Source organism: Phyllostomus discolor, chromosome 3 (genome assembly GCF_004126475.2).
Source record: "Phyllostomus discolor isolate MPI-MPIP mPhyDis1 chromosome 3, mPhyDis1.pri.v3, whole genome shotgun sequence".
Classification (NCBI taxonomy): domain Eukaryota; kingdom Metazoa; phylum Chordata; class Mammalia; order Chiroptera; family Phyllostomidae; genus Phyllostomus; species Phyllostomus discolor.
Genome location: NC_040905.2, coordinates 107,323,576 through 107,350,808, shown reverse-complemented (window position 1 = coordinate 107,350,808; position 27,233 = coordinate 107,323,576). Strand labels below are relative to the sequence as shown.

At 39.7% G+C, this 27,233-nt stretch overlaps 1 long non-coding RNA gene across 1 annotated transcript in view; it reads left to right on the top strand.

Annotated features, from left to right (window-relative positions):
* LOC118499578 overlaps window positions 1-24,007 on the top strand; it is an 84,282-nt gene extending 60,275 nt beyond the window's left edge. Inside the window, exon 3 of the long non-coding RNA XR_004902074.1 lies at window positions 23,816-24,007. This is a non-coding gene — a long non-coding RNA (uncharacterized LOC118499578). The remainder of the gene's footprint in view (window positions 1-23,815) is intronic.
* The last annotated feature ends 3,226 nt before the right edge of the window (window positions 24,008-27,233 follow it).

The window sequence follows — 27,233 nt, the reverse complement described above, 5'->3', positions numbered from 1 at the left end:
TCCTGTGGAAACTCTCTTAATTTTTTGAGCCTCGATTTCCTTACATCTAAAATGGGGGTAATTCATATCTTGAATTATTGCAATAAGGATCTGACATAATGAATGCAATTTATTTAGCAGAGGGTCTGGCATTAATTGTTGATATTGGTATTATTATTGTCTATGTATTATCTATCTATCTATCTACCTAGGTAGCTATCATTGTCATCATCATCTCTGTGTCTGTTGTACAACATTCTTTTTTTAAAAAGATTTTATTCATTTATTTTTAGAGAGGGAAGGGAGGGAGAAAGAGAGAGAGAGAGAGAGAGAGAGAGAGAGAGAGAGAGAGAGAGAGAGAGAGAAACATCAATGTGCAGTTGCTGAGGGCCGTTGCCTGCAACCCAGGCATGTGCCCTGACTGGGAATCGAACCTGCAACACTTTGGTTCGCAGCCCACACTCAATCCACTGAGCTATGCCAGCCGTGGCTGTACAACATTCTTTTGGCTGGGTTTTTCCCAAATATTTTTCTCTCCAGTAGAATTTTCTCTTAGAGGAATTTTCTGCAGAGGGAGAGACATTATCTGTCTATACGTGTTAAAAGTAGGTTTTACTTATAGCATTCCTCTTGCTGGTACATTATTATATATAATGTAGAGAAATGACAAAAATAGACAATATGAGGGGGTGATGTTGTGGGGAACAAAAATCAAGGTGAAGGGATAAAGAAGACTGAGGGTGATATTTCGGGTTGAGTGGTCAGGGAAGGCTTCTCAGAGGAATTGACATTTGAGCAAAGGCTTATATGAAAAGAGGGAGCCTCTTTTTTTGCCTCAAGTGTGTTTAATGCTGATGGAACAGTAAGCACAGAGGTAGTGTGGCAGAAGTGGAGTTGGTGGATTCCAGAAATATCCAGGAGGGAAAGGAGGCTGAAGCAAAGTGAGTAACACAGGATAATGTCAGAAAGAAAGGCAGGGGACACCTCAGTTAGAACCTTTGTAGGAGGTGATTTGGACTTAATCCACATGTGAGGCAGAGACAGTGGAGGGTTTTGGGCAGGGAGGGGATGTGGTTGGATTCTTTCTGTACAAATGGCCCGTGGGATGCTGAGTGAATGGAGGAAAACACACAGAAACACAGAAGCCAAATTGAGGCTCTTACAGTGGTCCGGGCAAAAGGTGGTTACAGATCATGCCACACTGTTTCAATGGTGATGGTAAGAAGTGGTCGGGTTGGACATGTGGTTTGTGTTGCTTTGTGTGTATGTGTCTTAGTAGTTTTCTGCTGCTGCTACAGCTAATGATTGTGTGTGTGTGTGTGTGTGTGTGTGTGTGTGTGAGAGAGAGAGAGAGAGAGAGAGAGAGAGGGAGGGAGAGGTGACTGGGCTCAGAGTCACAGGAGAAGGTAGAAACAGTTCAGTCAGAGCTAGAGTCATCTAGGTAGAATTCACATTCATGAATCCCAAAAATGAAGAAACTCATCACACTGTGTCTTCTCTAAAATGCAATATAAATTCAGCAAATGGATAAGCTGATGCTACTTTTGTTTCTATTCAATACAAGAGCAATTACAGCTAAACACCTTGGAGAAAGTCATCCTGTCTCCAAGTTTGCTAATTCCATTTCGAAAATAGCTCTAACATCTTCACTTGCTCATGGCGGGGATAATTAAAACTAATGAAGTGAATTTAGGGCTGTGCATCAGAGGCATAGCAGAGAATCTGACGGTGATTACAGACGCTGTAGCTTCTTTGAAGGTAATTGTTGAATGACCCTTCTTCATTTGTATTCATGAAGCTAAGAATCCATTTTCCTGAGGTTGGTAAACATTTCAAAGAGCCATCCACATATTATGTTTTCGAATTGAGAATTCTTCATTATATTTTAAGAGTTCTAGGATTTTACCTACTGGTCACAAATGACTAAGCATGTACCATTATGTGCCTTCTATTCTTATTCTGACTAATAAATTTAAGAGCTGAGAAGCTAGAGAAAGAGGAACAAGAGGGAGAGAGGAAGAAATTCATTTATGTATAGGGTCTGGCAGAAGTAATGCCTGCTTGAGTGTGGTTGGTAGGGTAATAATATGGGTGTAATAATTTATCATTTTAATTTGAACATTTTACCTACAATGTCATATGGTATGCTTGAGTATGATACTGTTAGTTACAGAATTACATGTTTATGATTTTGTAATAAAAAGGACATTATTTGTGCTGGACTTTGCATTTATGGAATATTTATTAAGCACTTATGCCCTAAACCTTATTGTGTGACAGGTTGTGTCCAAGGTACTGAGGAAACATAAACAAAATTGTCAGGGTCACTCTTCTCATGAACTTATAATCTAGTTGAGAGAAACAAAATCAAGAAAAAAATTATGAGTTGGTGATAAGCATACACAAGAATAAAAATAGGGAGTAGGTCAGAGGGAGGTGGGTGGTCAGGGGAGCCCACTGAGGTTGTAACTTTTAAGCTGGGCTTCAGTGACAGGAAGGAAATAGACACCTTAAAATCAAAGGGAGAGGAGCATTTGATGCTAAAGGAATGGTGAGTGTAAAGGCCCAGTGGTGCAAAAGGGCACAAGCATGTGAGCTAGGAGACTATGTGGCCAGTGTAGATTGTGAGCATAGGAGTGGATGGGATGAGGCTGGGTTTGGGAGGGGAAGGAGTTTGGATTTTATTATAAAATTAAAGGGAGACTGTTAGACGCTTTCTGATTTGGAATAACAAGATCTGTTTTCCAAAACTCCCTTCAAGATTGTGTGGAGAACAGACTATGGAGGAACAACAGTGAAGCAGGAAGACAGGGAGGAGACTGCAGCAGTGGTCCAGGCGAGAGAGGATGGTGGTAGAGGTGATGGAGAGGAGTGAGTGGTCAGTCACTAGTTTGAAGGTGAAGTTGACACAGAAAAAAACTAAGTGTCTGTCAACAAATGAATGGATAAAGAAGATATCCATGGATATCTTCTAAGACACACACACAGAGGAGTATTACTCAGCCATAAGAAAGAAGAAAACCCTGCCATTTGTGACAACATGGATGGTACTTGAAGACATTATGCTAAGTGAGGTAAGTCACACAGAAAAAAGCAAATACCATATTTGTTACTGCTTATATGTGGGACCTAAAAAAGTTGAACTAGTAAAACAGAGGATAGATGGGTGTTCACCGGGGTCCAGGGGTGGGAAAATTGTAGAGGTATTGTTTAAAGGCGTAAGTCCTGGAGACCTTATGCACAGCAGTGATTACTGACAACAGTACTCTATTATAATCATCAAATTTCCAAAGAGACGAGGTCTTAATTATTCCCACCACAAAAGGAAATTATAATTATATGACATAACAGAGGTGTTAGCTAATGCTACAATGGCAATCATATTGTAATACATATATGTGTCAAAGAGTATCAAAGAACATGTTGTACACCTTAACTTACATTATGTTACATGTCAAATACAGTTCAATAAAAACAGTGTACTTGCCATGTTTTGCTGATGAGAAAAAGAGGAATCAAGATGGATTATAAGTTTTTGGCTTGCAGAAGCTGGGAGCTGGGGGTGCCATGTCCAATGATGGGGATAGCAGGGAGGAGAGCACATTGGGAGGGGTGGCTAGAATTGCTGAGAGTGGGTTTGGTTGTCTTAATACTGAGATTCCAAGGAGACAATCAAGTGGAGAAGCTGAAACAGAACAGTGATGAATTGGATGAATAGAGACAAAGGGAACAGAGAGGAAGGAAGATTATGAAGTGAAGATGCTAATGTTCCTCCAATCTTTTCCTGTGTCACTTAGTACATTTTCCCCCTTGTCTTCACACTGTAGGACTTAGCATAGAGACACACATTGTCCCCTCAAATGCATGTCCTTATTCTCCTAAAAACCCCTCTAGTTCTTTTCAGTTGAACTCTAGGCCAAAGCATGGCTATAGTACTCTGCTTATCTGAGTTCAAATTCAAAAATTACCACTTACTAGATGTGGAATGCTGGGTAAGTAATGTAACCTCTCTGAGCCTCAGTTTCCTTACAAAATTGGAATCATAAAACCTACCTCATGGAGTTATTGAGATGTCAATAGCTGGCCTTTGTTGAGCATTTATCACACTTTATTATTTTATTTGATCCTCAACACAGCCCTAAAGGGTAAGGATATTGCTGCTCCCATTCTGCAGATGAAGAAGCTGAGGCCCAGGGAGGTTACACAATGTGTACAAGATCCCACATCTAGAAACTAGGAGAGAGGAAGTAACTTTTCCAAGTTTATATCACTGTGTCCAAGATGGTATTCAAACTGATGTAGTCATTCCTTTTTTGCATAGTACCTGACACATAGTGAGGGCTCAAAAAAAGAGAGCTGCTTGTTTTTGTGTCCTATTGTACAATGCATTTACCAGTTTGCTTTCCCATCTGACTCAGTAATTCCCCAAGGCCCGGGGCTCTGACTTGTTCATGGCTATGTCATCTGTACCCTGCGGAGAGCATGATACTCAGCAGGTGCACAGTAGATGTTGCTTAAATGGAAAACATGACTGCGGGACTGCCAACCGGAGCTCCCGTATCTGTGAGCAATACTTCCGATGGATGGATTTCCTCTGTGTTTGAGACAAGAACAAGCCTTGCCAGTCTGCAGGATGGGAGGTAGACAACAGAATAAATATCTCAGCAAGTTCTTCCACCTCTAAGCGTCACCTTCTGTGAGGAGTGTCTCTTCAAAACAGGAATTAAAATAATATGTTGTATTTGGCATCAGCGAAGTGCCCACACAAGTGCTAAACATAGCATAAGGGAGGGAAAGATTCGATGATGCAGAACAGGCGATTTCTAGTTCATTCTGCTTCCAGCATGTGAGACAGTGAGTGTGTCATGGTTGGGACAATTAAGTTGAAATGTGGCCCACTTAAGTACAAGAGTTCTTCTTTCTCCTCCTCCTCCCCCTCCTCTTCCCCCCATCCTCCTCCTCCTTTTCCTTCTTCAATTGATTTTATTTATTTTTAGAGAGAGGGGAAGGGAAGGGAAAAAGAGAAGGAAAGAAACATCCATGTGAGAGAGAAACATCAATCACTGGCCTTACGCTTCCTGCCTGGGGACTGAACCTGCAACCCAGGCAGGTGCCTTGACCAGGAATTGCAGCAGCAACCTTTTGCTTTGCAGGGTGATGCCCAACAAACTGAGCCACACTGGTCAGAGCACGGGTTATTCTTAATGGGAAGGTCAAGAAGCCCAACAGCAAACTTCTCGAGAAGGTAGGCAAAGTGAGGTCCTTAAGGTGAGGTTGTATTATCTTAGCTGTGTCAATTTTAGAGCTGGGGGCTGACCTAAAAATCCCAGATACCAAGGCTCTAGTGAGATGGTTACTTAATGATGAGAAATAACCAGAAGATTAAAATAGCCTTGCAATCAGTACATGCTTCTTAAATGCACAGTCCTTTCATAAGAAAATTATGGATTGTGTCTGCCTGCACCCCTTACCTTGGAGTGTGACTATCCATGAAGATTGTACTAGTTGTGGGGGGTTATAAGGGCAGGAAGGGGTCAAATCTATGGCTGTTTCCCTTTCCTACATCTCCTGAGACCCCTCAAGCACTTCAGAGTGGAAGCCAATTTTCCTGAAGCAGAAAGGAGAGCCTGGATGTTCCAGGAGAAGGAAATCACCTTTCACTGTAACTGCTGGTACTTAAGGATGTGGAAGCACAGGGCTGGTATGGGGAAGGGGAGTGGTGTAAGGCACTGGAGATGCATCTGCTCCTTAGAATAAAAGGGCGCATTTTATTCCTGAGGGCCACTTGACAAAATCTCAGCCACCAGGTGTGCTATGAATCTCAAACTCCTAAGTCTGCCTCTTGCCTCTTCTCCTATATCTCACCAATCTGCTGCTGGGATGAATGTGGGAGTGAGGGAATGTGTGCGATTTCATGATGCCTTGGAGGACTCCAAATCCATTTGCCTGGATGCTACACTTCTCCTATTGCTTCCTCTTTCCTATTTCTCCCACTTCATACCACCAATACCACAGACAAAACTTTTTATGATATTATAGAATTTTATAGTACCCAGGGACTTAATTTTTTTATTTAATAATTTTATCGTATTTTTTCCATTACCATTTATTCTCCTTATACTCTTTCACCCCTGCTATCTCCACACTGTTGTCCATGTCCATTAGTCCTTTTCCCTTTTTGCTCAATCCCTCCAAGCCTACCCTCCCCTGTTTAGCTGTCATCCTGCTCTGTCTATGAGTCTGTCTCCATTTTGACTGTTAGTTCAGTTTGTTCACTAGATTCCACATATAAGTGAAATCATATGGCATTTGTCTTTCTCTGACTGGCTTATTTAACTTAGCAAAATGTTCTTCAGGTCCATCCATACTGTCACAAAAGGTAAAACTTTCTTCTTTTTCACAATTGAATACTATTCCACTATGTAAATGTTCCATAGTTGTTTTATCCACTCATCCACTGGTGGACACTTGAGCTGCTTCCACATCATGGTGATTGTAAATAATAGTAAAATGAACATAGGGGTGCTTATATTCTTTCAAATTAGTGTTTTGGTTTCCTTTGGATATATTCCCAGAAGTAGGATCTCTGGGTCAAAAGGCAGATCTTTTTTAATTTTTTTGAGGTATCTCCATACTGCTTTCCACAATGGCTGCACCAATATGCATTCCCACCAACAGTGCAGAAGGGTTCCCCTTCTCCACATCCTCGAAAGCATTTGTTTGTTGATTTATTGATGATAGTCATTCTGACATGTGAGAGATGATATCTCATTGTGGTTTTAATTTGCATCTCTCTGATGATTAGTGACATTGATGATGTTGAGCATCTTTTCATATGTCTATTGGCCATCTGTATGTCCTCTTTGAGGAAGTGCCTATTCAGGTTTTTTTTGCCTGTTGTTCAATTGGGTTTCTTTTTGCTCTTAAGTTTTTAAAATTATTTATACATTTTGGATATTAACTCCTTATCATATGTATAGGTGAATATATTCGCCAATTCTATATTTTATTTTGTTGATGGTTTCTTTTGCCTACAAAAACTTTTTAGTTTGTTATAGTCTTATTTGTTTATTTTTTTTCTGTTTTCCTTGCCTGGGGAGATATATCTGATAAAATATTGTTACAAGCTATGTCTGATATTTTGCTGACTATATTTCCTTCTATGATTTTTATGGTTTTAGGTCTAACACTTAAGCCTTTAATCCACTTTGAATTTATTCTTGTGTGTGGTATAGGAAAAGGTGATCTGGTTTTATTTTTCTGTATGTATCTGTCCAATTTTCCCAGCACCATTTATTGTATAAACTATCTTTAGCCTATTGTATGTGCTTACATCCTCTGTTGAATATTAATGGACTATAAAGGTGTGGGTTTATTTCTGGACTCTCTATTCTTTTCCATTGATCTATGGGTCTATTTTTATGCTGGTTCCATGCTGTTTTGATTGGTATGGCCTTATAGTATAGTTTGATATTACGTTGTGTGATTCCTCCAACTTTATTCTTCTTTCTTAAGAGTGCTGTTGCTATGTGGGGCCTTTTGTGGTTCCATATAAATTTTTGAAATATTTGTTCTAGTTCTGTGAAATACATTATTGGAATCTTGACAGGAATTGCATTGGATCTACAGATTGCTTTGGGTAGTATGGACATTTTAACAATGTTAATTCTTACTATTCATGAACATGGTATTTGCTTCCCCTGATTTGTATCTTCTTCTTTCTGCAGTGTCTTATAATTTTCTGAGTATAGGTCTTTTAGATATTTTGTTAAATTTATTCCTAGGTATTTTATTCTTTCTGAAGCAATTGTAAATGGGATTGTTTTTTAAATTTCCCTTTCTGTTAGTTTGTTATTGGCATATAAAAAGGCAATTGATTTCTGGATATTAATTTTGTGTCCTGCTACTTTGCTGAATTCATTTATCAGTCCTAGTAGTTTCTTGGTGGAATCTTTGGGATTCTGTATTTACAGTATCATGTCATCTGCAAATAAAGACAGGTTTACTTCTTCCTTTCCAATTTGGATGCCTTTTATTTCTTTTTTATTTTTTAAAGTATGTATATATTTTAAAAGATTTTATTTATTCATTTTTAGAGAGAGGGGAAGAGAAGGAGAAAGAGAGGGTGTGAAACATCAATGTGTGATTGTCTTACATGCCCCATACTGGGGACCTGGACTGCAAGCCAGACATGTGCCCTGACTGGGAATCGAACCAGCGACACTTTGGTTCACAGCTCACACTCAATTCACTAAGCTAAACCAGCCAGGTCTAAAGTATATTTTATTTTTATTTTATTGATAAGTATATTTTATTTATTATGCTATTACAGTTGTCCCATTTTTTTCTCCCTTTTATCCCCCTCCTCCCTGCACTGCCCCCCTCACCCTGCAGCATTCCCCCCATCCACAGTTCATGTCCATGGGTCATACATATAAGTTCTTCGGCTTCTTCATTTCCTATATTATTCCTAACCTCTCCCTGACTATTTTGTGACTACTTATTCTGCTTCTTATCCCTGTTCCTCCCCCCCCATTGTAGCCCTCTCCCTCCCCACTGGTAATGCTCCATGTGATCTTCATTTTTGTGATTTCATTCCTATTCTAGCTGTTTGGTAAGTTTTTCTTTTTCTTTTAGGTTTGGTTGTTGATAGTTGTGAGTTTGCTGTCATTTTACTGTTCATATTTTTTATCTTTTCCTTAGATAAATCCCATTAACATTTCACATAATAATGGTTTGGTGATGATGAACTCTAACTTGACCTTGTCTGGGGAGAACTTTATCTGCCCTTCTATTCTAAATGATAGCTTTGCTGGATAGAGTAATCTTGGATGTAGGTCCTTGCCTTTCATGACTTGGAACACTTCTTTCTAGCCCCTTCTTGCCTGTAAGATTTCTTTTAAGAAATCAGCTAATAGTCTTATGGGAACTACTTTGTAGTTAACTGTCTCCTTTTCTCTTGCTGTTTTTTTGAGATTCTCTCCTTATCTTTCATCTTGAATAATATAATTATGATGTGTCTTGGTATGTGCTTCCTTAGGTCCAACTTCTTTTGGACTCTCTGAGCTTCCTGGACTTCCTGGAAGTCTACTTCCTTTGCCAGATTGGGGATGTTCTTCTTCATTATTTATTCAAATAAGTTCTCAATTTTTTTTCTCTTTCTCTTCTCCTTCTGGCACCCCTTTGATTTGAATACTGGAACATTTAAGGTTGTCCCAGAGGTTCCTAAGCTGCTTCTTCTTCTTCTTCTTATTATTATTATTGAATTGTTTCTTCATTCTGTTCTTGTTGAAAATTTATTTCTTCCTTCTGGTCCAAACTGTTGATTTGAGTCCCAGTTTCCTTCCCATCACTGTTGTCTCCTTGTACATTTTCTTTTATTTCACTTTTCATATCCTTTACTTTTTCCTCTATTTTGCGATCATACTCAACCAATTTTGTGAGCATCCTGATTACCAGTGTTTTGAACTCTGCATCTGATAGGTGGGCTATTTCTTCATCACTTAGTTGTATTTTTTCTGGAGCTTTGATCTGCTCTTTCATTTGGGCCATATATTTTTATCTCAGTGCACCTGTTAGGTAATAAGGGGCAGAGCCTAAGGTATTTGCCAGGGCAGGGCAACCCATGTTGCTGTGTTGCAGTGCTGTATGTGGGGGAGGGGTCCAAGAGAGAACGATGCTGCTTGTTCAACTCTTGGGGGGGCTTTCATTACTTCTTCTGCTACTCACAAGCAAATTGAGCTGTTCTGGTGCTGATTCCCAGGTAGGTGGTTTTGTGTACATTCTAGGACCCTGTTCATCTCTCTAATGAACTCTCCTGTGAGGCTGGAAATTTCTCCTGCCAATTCAACATCCACAGGTTTTTTCAGTCAGAAGTTTTGAGGCTTTATTTCCCTGTGCTGGAACCCTGGGTTGTGCAATATGTCTCACTCCCCAGTTGTTTCTCCCAGTTTATCCACACATAAATGTGGGACCACATGCTTTGCCAGCCACCGCCTTGCTGTGAGTCCTCTCCACCCTGGCTGCCAACTTCTGCCCCTCCTACCAGTCTGGATGAATGTTTCTTTAACTTCTTAGTTGTCAGACTTCCATACAGTTCGATTTTATGACAGTTCTGTTTTGTTTTGTTTTGTTTTTTTAATTTGTTGTTGTCCTTCTTTTGGTTGTGTGAGGTGGCAAAGGGTATCTACCTATGCCTCCTACTTGGCTGGAAGTAAGACTCTATTTTTTTAAATTTCTTCTCTGATCTTTATTTTTCCCTTCCTTCTACTCACTTTGGGTTTTATTTGTTGTTCTTTTTAAAGTTTCTTTTAAAGTGTAAAGTTAGATTATTATTGGAGTTTTTTTTGCTTTGTGAAGTAGGCCTGTAATACTGTTAATTTCTCTCTAGGATTGCTTCTCCTGTGTCCCACAGATTTTGGATTTTTGTTTTTCATTTTCATTTGTTTCAAAGTATCTTTGATTTCTTCCTTGACCTTGTTGTTAACCCATTCATTGTTTAATAACTTGTTATTTAGCTTCCAGGTCTCTGTGTTTCTCAGTGTGCTTGTGATTGATTTCTAATTTCATTGCTTGGTGGTCAGAGAAAATGCTTGATATTATTTCAGTCCCCTTAAATTTAATGAGAGTTGTTTTGTGTCTAACATGTGGTCAACCCTAGAAAACATTCCATGTGCATTTGAAAAGTATGCATATTCTGTTTCTTTGGGCTGAAATGCTCTAAAGACATCAATTAAATCCATTTTATCTAGTGTGTCCTTTAAGGCCACTGTATCCTCATTGATCTTCTGTCTGAAAGATCTATTGATTGAAGTCAATGGTGTGTTATAATCCCCAACTATGACATATTTCTTTTGATCTTTCACTTTATGTCCATCAAGATTTGCTTTACATATTTAGGTGCTCCTATGTTGCATGCATAAATGTTTACAGGGTTATATCCTCTTTTTGGATTGTTCCCTTTATCATTATGTAGTGTCCTTCATTGTCTCTTACTATAGATTTGGTTTTAAAGTCTATTTTGTCACATATAAGTACTGCTGCCCCTGCCTTTTTTCCCTTTCCATTTGCATGAAATCTCTTTTAACATCCCTTTACTTTTAGTCTCTGTTTATATTTCCATCTGAGATGGGTCTCTTGTAGAGTGCACATATATGGGTCTTGTTTTCTTATCCATTCAGTTACCCTATGTCTTTTGGTTGGAGCATTTAAGCCATTTACATTTAAGGTGATTATTTATAGATATGTATTTATTGTCATTTTATATTTAAACTGTTTTCCCCTGTTTTCCTTTTTCTTCTTAAAGCAAGCTTTTAACATTTGTTGCAGTACTGGTTTGATATTAACTTTAGCTTTTTCTTGTCTGGGAAATTCCATATTTTTTTCTTTGATTTTAAATGATACCTTTGTGGATGAAGTAGCCTTGGTTGTAGGTCCTTGCTTTTCATCATCTTGAATATTTCATGCCAATCCCTTTTGGACTGAAATGTTTCTGATGAGAAATCAGATGACAGTCTAATTGGTGCTCCCTTGTATGTTATTACCTGCTTTTCTCTTGGAGGTTTTAGGGTTCTCTCCTTGTCTTTAAGCCTTGTCATTTTAATTATGATGTGTCTCAGTGTAGGCCTCTTTGGATCCAACTTGTTTAGGACTCTCTGAGCTTTCTGTACTTGTGTTTCTTTTTCCTTCACCAGATTAGGGACTTTTTCAGTCATTATTTCATCAGATAGGTTGCTCTCATCCCTTGCTCTCTTTTCCTTCTGGTAGCCTCATGATGTGGATGCTGTTATGCTTCATGTTGTCCAAAATGCTTCTTAAGCTCACCTCATTTTTAAAATTCTTTGTTTCTTTTTGCTGTTCTGCCTAGGTGTTTTTTTCTACCTTGTCTTCCAGATCACTGAATCAATTGTCTGCTTTATATAATCTACTGTTTATTCCTTCCAGTATATTATTTATTTCAGATATTGCATGTTTTATTTCTGACTGCTCCTTTTTTTATGGTGTGTTTTATGTCATGCTGTCAAGTTCCTTATAATCATTACTCTAGACTCTCTATCTGAAAATTGCTTGCCTCCATTTCATCTGGTTCTTCTGGAGAATACTCTTCTTTCATTTGGGGCCAGTTTATTTTTCTTCTCATTTTGGCTGCTTCTTTGTATTTGTTTCTATGAATTAGGTACATCTGCAAGATTCTCATGCATGCTTAATTCAAACCCTTCCTGTTACTGGCCCTGGGCAACCTGTTTGGAGCTATCAGTGATTCACAGCTTGTGGTTTTCTCTTCTGGGCATGGTGTGTGCAGAAAGAAGCAGGCTGAGCATGAAGGCTGGCTTTTACTAGCACCAGGCCCATGGGCAGGTCAGCTGAAGCCTCAGAGATCCCACTTCTGCCTATAAGCTGTCTGTAGGGTTAGAGAGGGCAAGCCTTCTAGCTGTACTCCTCAGCAGCAGGGCTTAAGTACCACAGGGTGGGGCAGAGTAATTCCTGTGGGTGGTGCTATTGTTTCCCATCAGGCTGATGCCACTTGGAGGGCCTTGTTGGCCTGGGAAAGATGGCTCCTACATTTTGGGGAGTGATTTAGTACAGGAATCCTGGCAGCTGTTCCTTCACTTCTCTCCCCAGAGCCACCAGCTCCACACTCCCCTCAAGTGTCTTTAGTCCACTCCACCCTTCCTCTGCAGGAGTCTAGGGTAGTGGCTGCAAATAGAATTTTGTGTGTTGGCCCTTTATGAGGCTCTCTGAGTCTTCAGCCATGTCTCCCAGGCAGAAAGAAACTCCATTGCTTTTCACTGCTGTATGTTATTTGGGTTTCTTTCCTAGTGTCGTAGGCTGAGGAAGTCTGTTTGGGATTTAGACCCCACACTTCTTGGGGGAACCCCGTGCTCGGTGATATATCCCTCTGGAACTTCAGCTGCTGCCCATGGGGACCCAGCTCACCCTCTCACATCTTCTCTGCACTCCTTATCAGTCCTCCCACTTTGTGGGGAAATTGCTTCTTCTGTCTGCCTGTGGTTATAAGACTTTCTCCAGCTAGTGTGCAGTTGGTTATTCAGTATGATTTTTCTATAATTTACTTGTAATTACAGTTTGGTCCTGGAAGGAGGTTAGTGTAGCTTCTACTTACTCCTCCATCATTTTAGGTCTCCTGCATTAACCTTAAAGGCACCAAGTATCAGCCTCCCTGGAGTGCTTCTATTTGCATCCCTTCACATGAGCCCTGGCCTTTGGAGCAGAGTATCCAAGGACTTTAGAATTTGGATCTAGTTCCCATCTAGCACTTGAACTTGAGAAACTTGAGGTGGATGGTCACATTTTGCTTGACTACTTCTAGGGCAAGATTGTCAGCCTGGGATGATTTTGCTCTCCAGGGGACATTTGGCAACATCTGGAGAAATTTTTGGTTGTCACGTCTAGGGGAGGAATACTGCTGGTATCTGGTGGGTAGAAACCTGGAATGCCATTGATTATCCTAGAATGCACAAGACAATCCTCAAAAAAGAAATATGTGGCCCCAAATGTAAATGGTGTCAAGGTTAGAAATCTTCTTTAATGAGGGAGTTCACCACCAATCCCCACCACCATGACAGTCCCCTTTACTTTCAGGTTACTCTGATTAGTAAAAGACAGGTGGGCATATAAGAGGCAGGTGGCTTTGGTACAAAGTTATTTGGAGAAGGTCAAGATTACATAATTCTAGTTATTGGCAAATGTATTTAAGAAATGCCCACCAGTAGTACAATGGTTTGGAACAGGATCACCTAAAGCTATTACCAAGGCAAGTATCCAAATAACATGGAATTTCTGGGAACATAGTTGGTCCCAAGAATTGGAAACCAATATCTAAAATCTGACATGCAGTGGTTATTAGAATAAGAAAGCAGACACAGACTTCCGGCCAAGATGGAGGCATAGGTGGACACACCGTACCTCCATGCACAACCAAGATTGGAACAACAACAATTTACAGGCAGAATAACACCCAAAACTGATAGACAATTTATCTAAATGGAAGTCAGACAGCCAAGAAGTTGAAGTAGACCCATTCATCCAGACCGGTAGGAGGGGCAGAGACGAGCAGCCAGATGTGGGTCGCGGCACGGAAAGCAGAGAGAGTTGGGGGCATAAGGCAACAGGGGGCACATAAGGTATCTGGGGCATGAAAGATTGCAGCAGGTGGACCCTGAGTATGCAAGTGACAGCTGGCAGACCCAGTGAGGTGGCGATTGTGGAGCAGGGCAGAGCACACAACCCAGGATCCCAGAGAAGGGACTGAGGTCCCACAGAGAATGGAGCTACTGCCATTGTTCCTCCCAACTCTGCCCCCACATACAATGTCATAACCCAGCGACTGGGGTGTCCAGCCCTGATGAACACCTAAGGCTCTGCCCCTCACCGTAACAGGAGCAACCAGACCAAAAAAGAGAGAGAGAGAGATGGCTCAAACAGAAGAACAAATCAATGCCCCAGGACTCATCCTTTTAAATGACCGAGAGATAGCCAATCTACCAGGTGCACAGTGCAAAACACTGGTGATCAGGAAGCTCAGAGAACTAGTTGATTTTGGGCGCAAATTAGATGAACAAATGCAGGTTACCATAAAAGAAATGAAGGAAGATGCACAGGGAACCAATAGTGATGGGAAGGAAACTGGGTCTCAAAACAATACAGTGGACCAGAAGGAAGGAAGGAACAATTAAACATGAAAGAGTGGAGAAATCAGAATTCAAAAAAATGAGAAGAAGCTTAGGAACCTCCAGGACATCTTTAAATGTTCCAACATCTGAATTACAGGGGTACCAGAAGGGGAAGAGGAAGAGCAACAGATTGAGCACGTATTTGAACAAATAATAAAGGAGAACTTCCCCATTCTGGCAAAGGAAATAGACTTCCAGGAAGTCCAGGAAGCTCAGAGAGTCCCAAAGAACTTGGACCCAAGGAGGAAAACACCAAGGCACATCATAATTACATTAGCCAAGATTAAAATGAAGGAGAGAATCCTAGAAGCATCATGAGATAAGGGGACACTAACCTACAAAGGAGTTCCCATCAGTTTGTCAGCTGATTTCTCAAAAGACACCTTGCAGGCAAGAAGGGGCTAGAAAGAAGTATTCCAACTCATGAAAGGCAAGGACCTACATCCAAGATTGCTCTATCCAGGAAAGCTTTCATTTAGAATGGAAGGGCAGATAAAGTGCTTCTCAGATAAGGTCAAGTTAAAGGAGTTCATCATCACCAAGCCCTTATTTTATGAAATGTTAAAGGGACTTATCTAAGAAAAGAAGATTTAAAAAACATGTACAGTAAAAGGACAGCAAACTCACAATTATTAACAAGCACACCTAAAGTAAAACCAAAAGAAACTAAGCAAACAACTAGAAACAGGAACAGAACCACAGAAATGGAGGGCACATGGAGGGTTAGCAACAGGGGAATGAGAGGAGAAGAGATGGGGAAAAGGTACAGAGAATAAGTAGCATAGATTGTAGGTTGAAAATAGATAGGGGGAGGGTAAGGATAGTATGAGAAATGTAGAAGCTAAAGAACTTACAAGTATGACACATGAACATGAAGTAAAGGCGGGATGTGGGTGGGAGAGGGTGTACAGGGTAGAGGGGAGTGAAGGGGGGAAATGGGACAACTGTAATAGCATAATCAATAAAATATATTTTAAAAAAGCAGACACAAAAATGCAGCTTTTCCTGAGAATGCACAATAAAAGGAATACAAAATGAAGGGACATATATATCATTGAAAACCAACTGGTTGGAGGTGGGGCTAGTGTGCAGGAGATGGCAAGTGGAAATGAGTTGTACAGTAGTCATGAATACTAATTTATTTTGTTTTAAACATCCCTGACATTCTTTCATTCTCTCTCTCAGACACCGTTGTTGTGTTTTGGTGAGTGTAAAAATTTATTAGTAGCAGGATGAGATTTCTCCCTCTATTCTTGTTGGGAAGGCTGTCTTTAGAAAGACAATAGAACAACTGAGGTTTCATGAACATAATAGTGACAACTATATTATGCTCAAGGAGAAATTCGCTATTAATGAGAGAAAGGAGTACTATGAAAAATACTTACTCCACAAATTATTTTTTAAAGACGGAGTTGTTTTCTTATGGATCAATGGTTTCCAAATTATTTTGATTGTGCACCCATTAGAATTTTGGAGCATTCTACAGTGTATATGTTTATGTATAAATTATAAACATGTATTTCTGTGTTAATATATTATGTGTCTTATAAATCAGATACAAAACAAGAAAGTCAAAAGAAAATAACAGGTAAATGTTTTCTTTACACACCCCAATAAATTTTCCTGTCTAACCTCAACCACTAGTGTGGATGCTCACTTCTGGGTCAAAACAGTTAACACATGTTGCACTTACTAAGTATGAGATATTGTTCTGAGACTTTATGCATATTACCTAATTTAACACTCACAATAACCCTAAGGGACAAAGACAATGGTCATTATCATTTCACCAGAGGCATAGAGAGGTTTAGTAACTTTTCCAAGGTCACACAGCTAAAAAGTGGAAATCAAGGACTCAAGCCTGAGGGTTGAAGCTCTTATCTGCTCTCACCTGAGGAAAGTGAAAGGCTAGAATCCTCTTCCTATGACAGAGGAAGGAATCAGACTGATGTTCAAAACCTGGGGGATTTAAAGAATTCCTTCATGACAGAACAAGACCTGGCAGAAGAATAGTAAAGACCAGGGGTATAGAGTAAGTAGGAGAGAAAGAGGCAGAGGCCAGGGAAGACTCCCAGAAGTTTCCAGAGGCAGACCCTGATTGGATTGAAAGGCTTTTTTTTTTTTAATTTTTTCCCCCTGAAATTTCACTCTTAGTATATAGAAATGCAATGAATTTATTACATTGATTTTTGTATTTTGAAATTTTACAGTATTTGTTTATTGTTTCTAATAGTATTTTTTGTGAAGTTTTTAGAGTGTTCTATATAAAGAATCATATCATCTGCAAAAAGTGACAATTTTACTCCTTTATTCCAAAATTTGATGCTGTTTATCAAACGGCATCAAGCAAATTTGTCTTGCTTGATTGCTCTGACTAGGACTTCCAGTACTATCTTGATTAACAGTAGTGAGAGTAGACATCTCTGTCTTGCTCCTGATCTTAGAGGAAAAGCTTTCAGTTTTTTTTTTTACCATTGAGTATGATATTAGCTGACAATTTGTCATATATGGGCTTTATTATGTTGAGGTACTTCTAGATTCATTTTATTGAGTATTTGAGTTATAATGGGTGTTGTATATTGTCAAATGCTTTTTTGCATCTTATTGATGTGATCATGCAATTTTTCTTTTAGTTTGTTAAGATGGTGTATCACATTGATTGATTTGCATATCTTAAACCATCCTTGTGCCCCCAAATGCAACAATAAAAACAGAACACCTAGGAATAAACTTAACAAAGGAAGTGAAGGACCTATATGCTAAAAACTACAAGACAATATTAAAAAAAAATTGAAGAAGGCACAAAGGAATGAAAAAATATTCCATGTTGATGGATTGGAAAAACCAACATAGTTAAAATAGCCATAATACCTAAAGCAGTATGCAGATTAAATGCAATCTGTGTCAAAATCTCAATGGCATTTTAAAAAAGAAATAGGACCAAAAAAATCACCAGATATGTATGTGGCCATGAAAGACCCCACATAGACAGAGTAACCCTGAGACAAAAGAACATAAACTGCAGAATCATACTCCCTGACTTCAAATTATATTGCAATGTGACAATAATCCAAACAGGATGATATTGGCAGGAAAACAGACACACACATCAATGGAACAGAACTGAGAGCCAAGAAATAAAGCCACATATATATGGTCAAATGGATTGCAAAGGAGATAAGAAAGCCTCTTCAATAATGTTGCTGGGAAAATTGGAAAGCAACGTGCAAAAGAATGAAATTAGAATGCTATTTGTCACCACACACAAAAATTAACTCCAAATTGACCAAAGACCTAAATATAACATCTGAAACAATAAGTTACATAGAACAAAACAGGCACTAAACTTGTGATCCTTGGTGTTAGGGAGGATTTTATGAATTTTACCTCAAAGGCAAAAAAAGTAAAAAGAAAAATAAATGAATGGGACCATATCAAATTAAAAGGATTTTGTGCAGCAAAAGAAACCATCAACAAAACAAAAATGCAAACAACCAAATGTAAGAAGATATTTGGCAAACAACACCTCCAATAATGGATTACTATCTAAAATATATAAAGAGCTCATACAGCTCAACGCCAAACACTTAAATAAAAATAATGGGTAGAGGACCTGAACAGACACTTCCCCAAGAAGACATACAAATGGTCAATAGATATTTAAAAAGATGCTCAACTTCACTATTAGGGAAATGCAAATCAAAACTACAATAAGATATCACCTCACACCTGTTAGAATGTCTATCATAGGCAAGACAAGCAATAACAAATGCTGGAGCGGTTGTGAAGAAAAAGAAACCTTCATTCACTGCCAGTGAGAATGTAAACTGGTACAGCCACTATAGAAAACAGTATGGAGTTTCCTCAAACACTTGAGACTAGAGTTACCATATGACTCAGGTACCCTTTTTGTGAGTATCTACCTGTAAAATTCCAAAACATCTTTTATAAAGATATATGTCCCCCTATGTTTATTGCAGCATTAATCACAACTACACCATGAAAACAACTGAAGTCTCTTTTGAAAGATGATTGAATAAGAAAGATGTGGTATATACATACAATGGCATACTATTCAGCCATAAGAAAAGATGAAATACTGTCATTTGTGAAAACATGGTTATATCTTGAGAATATCATGCTAGGCAAAATAAATCAGGCAGAAAACGCCAAGAACCATGTGATTTCACTCATATGTGGGATATAAAACTGAAAGCAACAAATGAACAAACAAGATAAGCAAAAACTCATGGTCACATGTAACAGTGTGGTAGTTACCAGAAAGAAAGAGGGAGGGTGGGGAGGTAGTAAAGGGTAAATGGGACTAAATATATGGGGATAGAGGGAGATTTGAATTTGGGTGGTAAACATACAATGCAATTATGTATATAGAATTGTACACTTACAACTTATATAGTTTTATTAACTAGTGTCACCCCAATAAATGTAATTAAAAAATTTAAAGAAGAGAGAATTTTTGAAAGGAAAAACAAAGGAAATCTTGGCACCATCTACCATGCTTCATGCCTGGACAACATTGTTTTCTGTTTGGTGACAACCTGGACTTGCAGTCTCTTCTTGATACTGGGAAAGATAGAAGAATCACAATGATAAAGACTGTCATGGGTTTTCTCACAACCTGATATCCTGACCATTTTTCTCCTCAAATGGTCTTAGTGTTCTTTACTGCATCCTGACTACAATGGAGAGCTCTGGAAACCAACTCCTCAAGGTACAGGTAGAAATACTATTCCATATACAAACTCATACTTTTCTTTGTTTTTTCAATTACAGTCATTAATAGTATTTTATATTTTATATTAGTTTCAGGTGTACAGCACAGTGGTCACATAATTCTATATTTTATGAAGTAATTCCTCCAATAATTCTGGTATCTAACAGGCACCATATAGGGTTATTACAATATTATTGACTACATTCCCTATGCTGCACAATATCCTCATGACTAGTTTATAACTACCAATTTGTAATTATTAATTCCTTCACCCTTTTCATCCAGTATCCACCCCCTCCAATCACTGCCTCTCCCGTCTGGCAACTGTCAACAAACTCATACTTTGTATTCAAACCTTTACAGCTCTTTTCAGTATCTTAAGCAATCATATAGCTATAATGGTAGCAAGTGGGATCTTGGGCACCATGTGGTATAATCCACTTCTCCTAAATGAGGAGCAGGGAGAGAACAAGATACCTGATTGATATCCTATTATGCAGCCAGTGCCTAGATCTCTGGTCTGCCTGGCTCTTTGCATGCTAACAGAGCAGGCTTAAAAAAATTTTTAGGTCAAATTTTTTCAAGGGTGAACTCAGCTCAGAGCCAGTGGAAAGATACATTTTTGTTTTCTTTTAAGCTATTGGGAATCTTCATTAAATCAGTGTGAATATACTTAAGGTCCCTATTAGGGGCTGAATTGTGTCTTTGCAAAATTCATATGATGAAGGCCTAATCCCTAGTACCTTAGAATACATTTGGAGATACGGTTTTAAAAGAAGTTATTAAGTTAATGAGGCCATTGAGGTGGGCCTTAATCTAATCTGACTGGTGTCCTTATAAGAAGAGGAAATTTGGACACAGAGAGACATCAGAGATGTATACACAGAGGAAAGACCATATGAAGACACAAAAGAAGGCAGATGTCTTCAAGCCAAGATGAGAAGCCTCAGAAGAAACCAACTCTGCCAACATATGATTTTAGATTTATAGCTTCCAGAATTGTAATAAAATACATATCTGTTGTTTAATCCACACAATCTGTAGTATTTTCTTATTGTAGCCCCAGTAGACTGATATAGTCCCCTTCTCTTCTTCTAATAATATTAGTAGCTAAACTCTATTTTTAAATAAATTTCCCACTTAATATCTATAAAAATTCTATGGTGTAAATCAGGGGTGTCAGACTCATTTTCACTGGGGGCCACATCAGCCTCATGGTTGCCTTCAAAGGGCTGAATGTAATTTTAGGACTGTATAAATGTAACTACTCCTTAACTAGGGGCAAGGAGCTCAGTGCTGCCACCAGATAGAAACAAGGTGCAGGGTGGATAAAACAAGGTGGAGGGCTGGATTCAGCCTGTGGGCATTGTGTTTGCCACTTGTAGTGTAGATGCAATTATTAGCTTCTTTTTACACATAAGGAAGAAACTGGGGCTGATAGAAGCTAGGAAGGAGCTACACCTGTTGTAGCTGCAAAGCCATGCCCTTCATTATCACTGGGGTTGCTGTTGTAATAAATGGGTGAGAATAGTTAGAAGCACAGAATAGGGACACAATGCTGCTATGTCAGTTCCTGTCTCATAGGAAGGGGTGGAGAGCAATTGAGGGAGGCCAGATCCAATGCCAGAAGTCTGGGCCATCAATCTCATTACTCCTTTTGCCTCTTTAGTCAATTCAAGAAATATTTTTAGCTCCTACTATGTGCCCAGCAGCAAGCTGTGCACTGGGACTCCAGCAGTGAATACAGCTGACATGGCTGACCTTGCCCTCATGGAGTTTGTGGTCTAGGAGCATGTCAGCCTCTCTCTCTGCATTCTCCAAGTTCTTAACGATCTTCTTTCCTCTAACTAGAGAAAAATGCAAGACAGCAGGCCTGTTTCCTTCAGTGTTTTCCTTTATTTTCATCTTCCGACATTCATACTTCAAGTCTGAAAGGGGAAATGATTCTTCTCAACAGTGATAAATTTGTCAATTTGACTGTTTGTGAAGTTCCTTAATTAATTCTTTATAGACTTCTATTGGCAACTGAATTTGTGTTTTGAGTTAAAAATGAGCATTTGGATGAATTATTGGTGAACACTCTGATCCCTCTGGAGACCTCACACTTTGCATTATTTGTGGTTAGTCTCCCTGGTCATCAGCAGCATTTGTCTTGCAGTGACACAGCCAGTGGTCACCACGGCATAAGACAGCAGTACCAGCATTCACTCTGGCAGGTGGGATCTTGGGCACCACTGGACTCCTGGACCATCTCCTCAGCAACCTGGCAAGGGCTCCCAAACTATCTGCATCCCCTCAGCACCACAAGGGTTACTTTTAAATTTTTCATGGGTGACCTGAGATCTGTAACTGTCAAGAGCCTGGTGTGGCTAAACAAATACAGAAAAGGAGCTATAGTGAACCTCTGTCCAGAAAAGGGAAAGAGAGAAGGATGGAGAGACAGATGGAGGGAGAGAATGAGGGAAGGAGTAAGAGAGGGAGTTAAGAGAGAGAGAGAGACAGACAGACAGAGACACAGAGAGAATAATTTAAAGAAAGAGAAAGGATAAGACATGAGAGTCTGAGAAGTTAAAGAAATATGCAGAAAAAGACTGAGATAAGTGAAACATGCACACGGAAAAATGGAGAGGTAGAGAGAGACACACACACAGAGACAGAGGGCTTTGCAAAGAGAACACGAACCCTTCATGTAAGGTGAACATATCTGGGAACAACAATAGCCATGTATTGTGTGATTATCACATGCCAAACACTGGTAGGGATTGTCTTCTTTTTTTTGTTCAGCTCACATTATCATTCACATTTGAGCAATGCTGAAACCATTAAATAGCTTGCAGTGGGACACACAAGCAGTTTTAGGAGGTGCAGGTATCTGAATTCAGAGCTCTGATTCTACATCAAGCATTTTCCCCCATAGCTGTAAGTGTGAGAAGTCTGAAAGATTCCTCATGATGTTTGACAGGGGTGTGTGATGTGTGAAAGAGGTGGGAGGAGAAGGAAGAGTGGAAGGGTGGAGGGCATCTGAATTCCTCTCACTCCTACAGAGGCCAACCTGAGTTGTACATTGTGGTTGGGCCTTCCTGGTGACTGGTAACCTGAAAGCTCCAGGGAAGGTGGAGGGAGGGTACTGAATGCCTAGGGACAAAGAGTCTTGGCCTTTTTAGATGTGATGTGTCATTTATTCCTTACAATAGGACTTTGCATTTGGAGTGTCATCCTTATTATGTAGAGAAGAAAACTGAGGCACAGAGGTGTTAACTAATCTAAGTTCACATGGTGGCTTGTAGGTGGTAGAACTGGGACTATAGTCCAAGCAGCCTATGTGAAGAGCCCTGGCCATAGGTCCACATTGATGTCAAGGAATGGGGCCAGTGTGAAGAGTCACACTCTGGAGGAGAAGCAGCAACACTTTCAAGAAGCCCCCGTGGCCCTGTTTGCAAGGGGACACTGGGGGGGTTGTACATCCATCATGAGAGCAGGTCAGATGCCTGGAAGTTTTGGTAAGGAAAACAAATCTAAGTTAATTGGAGTGTGAACACTAGGAGAGTCCTAATTCCCTACCAGGTGCAACTAATCAGAACAGATCTTCAATGAGTATTGTCTACCATCCTTGACAACAAGTGGGATAGATTAGGTATTGCTTGACAGTTTTCAGTTTAATTTTTGATATGCTGAATCCATAATGCTGGGGTTCAAAGAAGGGCGCAAATTCATCCTCCATGTATACTTGACATTGATTGGAGCCATAATCAATCAAAAGGTCCCCATCTTTGAGAACTAACATGGGATTTGGAGACACACCATTAAGATTATCATCATCATAATCAAGAACAACAAGAAGAGTGAGTCCCCACACTAAGCTTAATTAATAGATAAGAACATACCAAGGAGGAAAGATAAAGCAGAAGGTAAAAAGTTGGGCTGTGGAGTAGAGCAAACCTGTTTTTGAACTTTCTGAACTCAGCCACTTATTGTGTGACTTTCAGCAATGACTAAAAGTGACTAAACTTCTCTAAAATGAAATCTTGTGCTTTTATCATTGCATAAAACATGGAAGCTATGTCAAACCCAGTTTTTCCCCCTGCACAAACAGGTTTATTTACTTACCCGTGGAGACAAGGACTACAGCAGACCTAGTCCCAAAGGTTAGGAAAATTGGGCAGGAATATAGTAGTCAGGAGGGCTTCCTGGATGAGGCAGAATTTGAACTGTAGCCATCATCATCATTGGCAGTGTCATCAGTATGTTCATCATCACTATCACTATCATCATCATCATCCTCATCCTCATCCTCATCATCATCATCATCATCACTGTTGATAGCATTAACTGCTACCTCTTGAATATCAGTTGTGTGCCAGCATGACACTAATGAATCCACATATTCTCCTTTTTTTTTTTCCCTCAGAGCCACCCTGAATTATCTGTCTCATATACAAGTGGAGCCTGAAGCTCCAAGATGCAAGGTACTTTGCCTAAGGTCACAGAACTGGAAAACAGTGAAGAGAAAAATTCAGACCCATCTGACTGCAAAGTTCAGGTAGACATTCATTGTTTTACTCTCTAGCTTATTTTCTACAATGTTTGTAGGATTTTTCCCTTTGCAATTGAATTGCATTGTATTTTACTGTTGGCTTCTGTTATAATTTTGGAGATAATTTGTGTTCAGCATAGATATCTCTTCAATTGGCACCAGCTTCCCCAACATTAGTTTATGTTATTTGTGGTCACAATGTTCCCTCAGTCTCTCTGCCAAGTAGTTAATGGTGTAAGCACACATGCTTAAGTGCACCCAGGGATCTTGCTGCTAGGTTTTCCTTTGATAGAGTGTCAATTCCCATTGTTCTGGGAGTACAGGTCCCTGAGTTATCAGAAGAGCATGCCTAGGCATTGAAGCTGCATTTAATTGACATGAACATACTGCTGCTGCTCTAAGGGAGAACATTTTCCTGGTTCCAGTAACAAAGGGCCTCAGCAGAGAGGTCCCTCTGCTTTTCTTACCATGATTGTTTTGTTTTTCAATAACGAAGCCTAACTTGGATCATCTTTGGCAAGAAGAAATATGTTGGAGGGATACTGGGGTATCTCAGAGAATCCAAGTACATGGACAATTAAGCTTCAAAAAGAGAAAAAAAGAATGGTAGGGATCAGTTGCTCCAGGGACCTAAGTAAAAGAGTTTATGGCTCATTTTTCTTGAGTTTGCAACTAAGTCCCCAAACCTGGGTTAGGTGGGCTTTTCTTCTGGATAACCAGCATTTCATACCCTCAGTCATGTGCTGGAGCCTGCTTTGTACTTTTCACAAGAACCAAATATTAAATTTTCAGGAATTTTGTGAATTAGTTTTTGTACCATTGGTAACTTCAGATCAGCCATAGTGGTAGTAAATACACCATGGGAATTGACAAAAGCTACAAACTGGGGCTTTTTTTCTTTTCTTGGACAGATGGTTTAGAAGCATCCCCTCTCATTATACATGCATTAATTATACAAAGTTGTGTTTAAGAATACAAACTTTGAATCAGACTCTGGGGGTTGGATGTTGAGCTCCACTACTTTCTTTGCTTTGTGATCTTAAACAAGTTTCTTAGCCTGTCTGCACCTTAGTTTCCTCACTTGTTACAATGAGGATAATAGTTCTACACCTAACAGGGTTTACATAAGGACTTAGTGAGCTAATGCATGGTGCTTGGTCCATGGAAAGTGCTCTATGTACACTAGCTATTTTTCACACTGCCTTGCAATTGTATATGTATTTGTTTGCTATTTTCTGAGGCCTGAATGCCATGCACACTTCTTGGTAATAGTAAGCACTACAGTTCTTGGTGAATGGGTGAAAAAAGAAAGGGAGAAAGAGGAAAGAAAGGAAAGAAGGAGAATGGGACCATGGGAAAAAAAGCTCATCTTTGACTCACCATTATTGCCCCAGTATTTGAAACTGTGTCTGGCACATAGCTGGTACTTAGTGAACATTTTTGAATGAATTGGTAGATGCATAAATTCCAAAGCCCCATTTAGACCACTTTGTTATGTTCTTCTCCTTAATATCAAGTGGACATCTTCCTCTCATATATATTTCATGCATTATTCATGTTTTTACTCTTTAAATAACATGAATCAGGTCACATCTTACCTTTACATAACAATATTTTAGGTATTTGAAATAAGACATCTCTTCATGTTTTTATTTCTCTAAGATTTCCAAAGAGTCAGTGTGGAGGCAGGAAAGGAAATCTGTCATTGGGGTCAGGCTTAGCAATAATGTCCTCTTGGCCTTATATACATGGGCTTCCAAAGTTACATCTCTGGATACAAAGCTGTTACATTTTAACACATCCATGGTCTTCCCCAAGCTTCACCCATGGGCCAGGGTGAATGCACCTATAGAGATTTCTGATCTCAGCCACCCTCATCACCTGGAACCAGATGTCCCAGCACACACAACCAAGAAGAATTTCTTGATGAAGTTCTATTGGAGAAGTCTCCCAGAATTTAATTGGCTACAAAGTGGAAGAGATGAGAGCAAGATAATAAGTGTGATGGCTTGTGGGGCAGAGGTTTGTCAGCTCAGAGTCTGTGATATGCTTGACCTTTCCCCTCACTGAGAGATCTCTGGAGGGTCCCTTAGAAACATGCAAGACAAAGCTAGCTCACAAAGCCTGGGGGAAATTTAATATCCTTATCAAGTCTTGGGACAGCCATGTGATGTCTTCAGGGAGAGCACGTTCAGTCAGACTTATGTAGGTTCAGAAGCCCCTGTCCACACAAGCCAGCATGGGGGAGAATTTGAGTCATTCTTAGCACAGGCACATCTTCCTTATGCTCTCCATGGGTACAGCACCTCTCCTGATTCTTCCCAACTTTCTGGAGCCAGGAGAGGTATTTGGCTTTTGAAGATCCCATTTAAAACAACAACAACAAACTTATAGACCAGGAAGCAGTCTAGGTCCCTATCAGGGTCATAAAGAGTTACAGGCAAAAAGAATATTGAAGATTATCAGAGGCGTACTCAAATCATTAGGATGGAACAAAAGGAAAGTCTGTATGCACCTCTGGGTCTGCAAACCAAATTCCTTTGAGGTGATTTTTTAGCCACTAATGTAAAGTACTCACCAAGTGCCTCAAGCTGGGCTTAGAACCCCCGCCCCCTTTTTTTTTAGGTCTAGTTCCAGGAGTCTTATGAGGTTAATATGATTGCCCCCATTTTACAGATCAGGAAACTGAGACAGAGAGTTTAAGTACCTTCTCAAGGACACACAGCCAGCACTTGGAGGAGCCAGTCTTTGAACATAGGTGTGTCTGACTCCAAAATTCATGTTCTTTCTCCTCTTCCTGGCTGCTTCTCTGTAATTTATACATCAACCATGTTCCAGAGAATTCTCTGACTCTTCACCTGGTGGCAGAATCTATAGGAAAAAGAGAGTTATATACCCTTTGCATTGAGTTTTAAACTCTAGTGACTTCTCTTGGTGATTGTGGCTTATTTTTTTTTCTTTTTTTGAAGTGAATGGGGATTGTCAGGATGACTCAAGGGACAAAGATCTGGCCATTGTGTAGGGCTAAGCACATCTATTAACTTTCATGAGAAACAGCCATGTCTGGTGTCAAAAGCTATGCCACTTCCAGAATGCAACCTGTATGCTTGAAAAGCCACTGAGGATGTGTTTCCACCCAATGTTCAAAGATGGCAAATAACTGCATGTTCACTGGAATCTGACAATACATTAGGACTCACCAGGGTGGAAGAGAAACTGCCTGACAGGGACATGATGAAATTGCTCATCTTTGCCTTCTGGATGAGGAGCTAGGAGGCAAAGAAGACAGGAG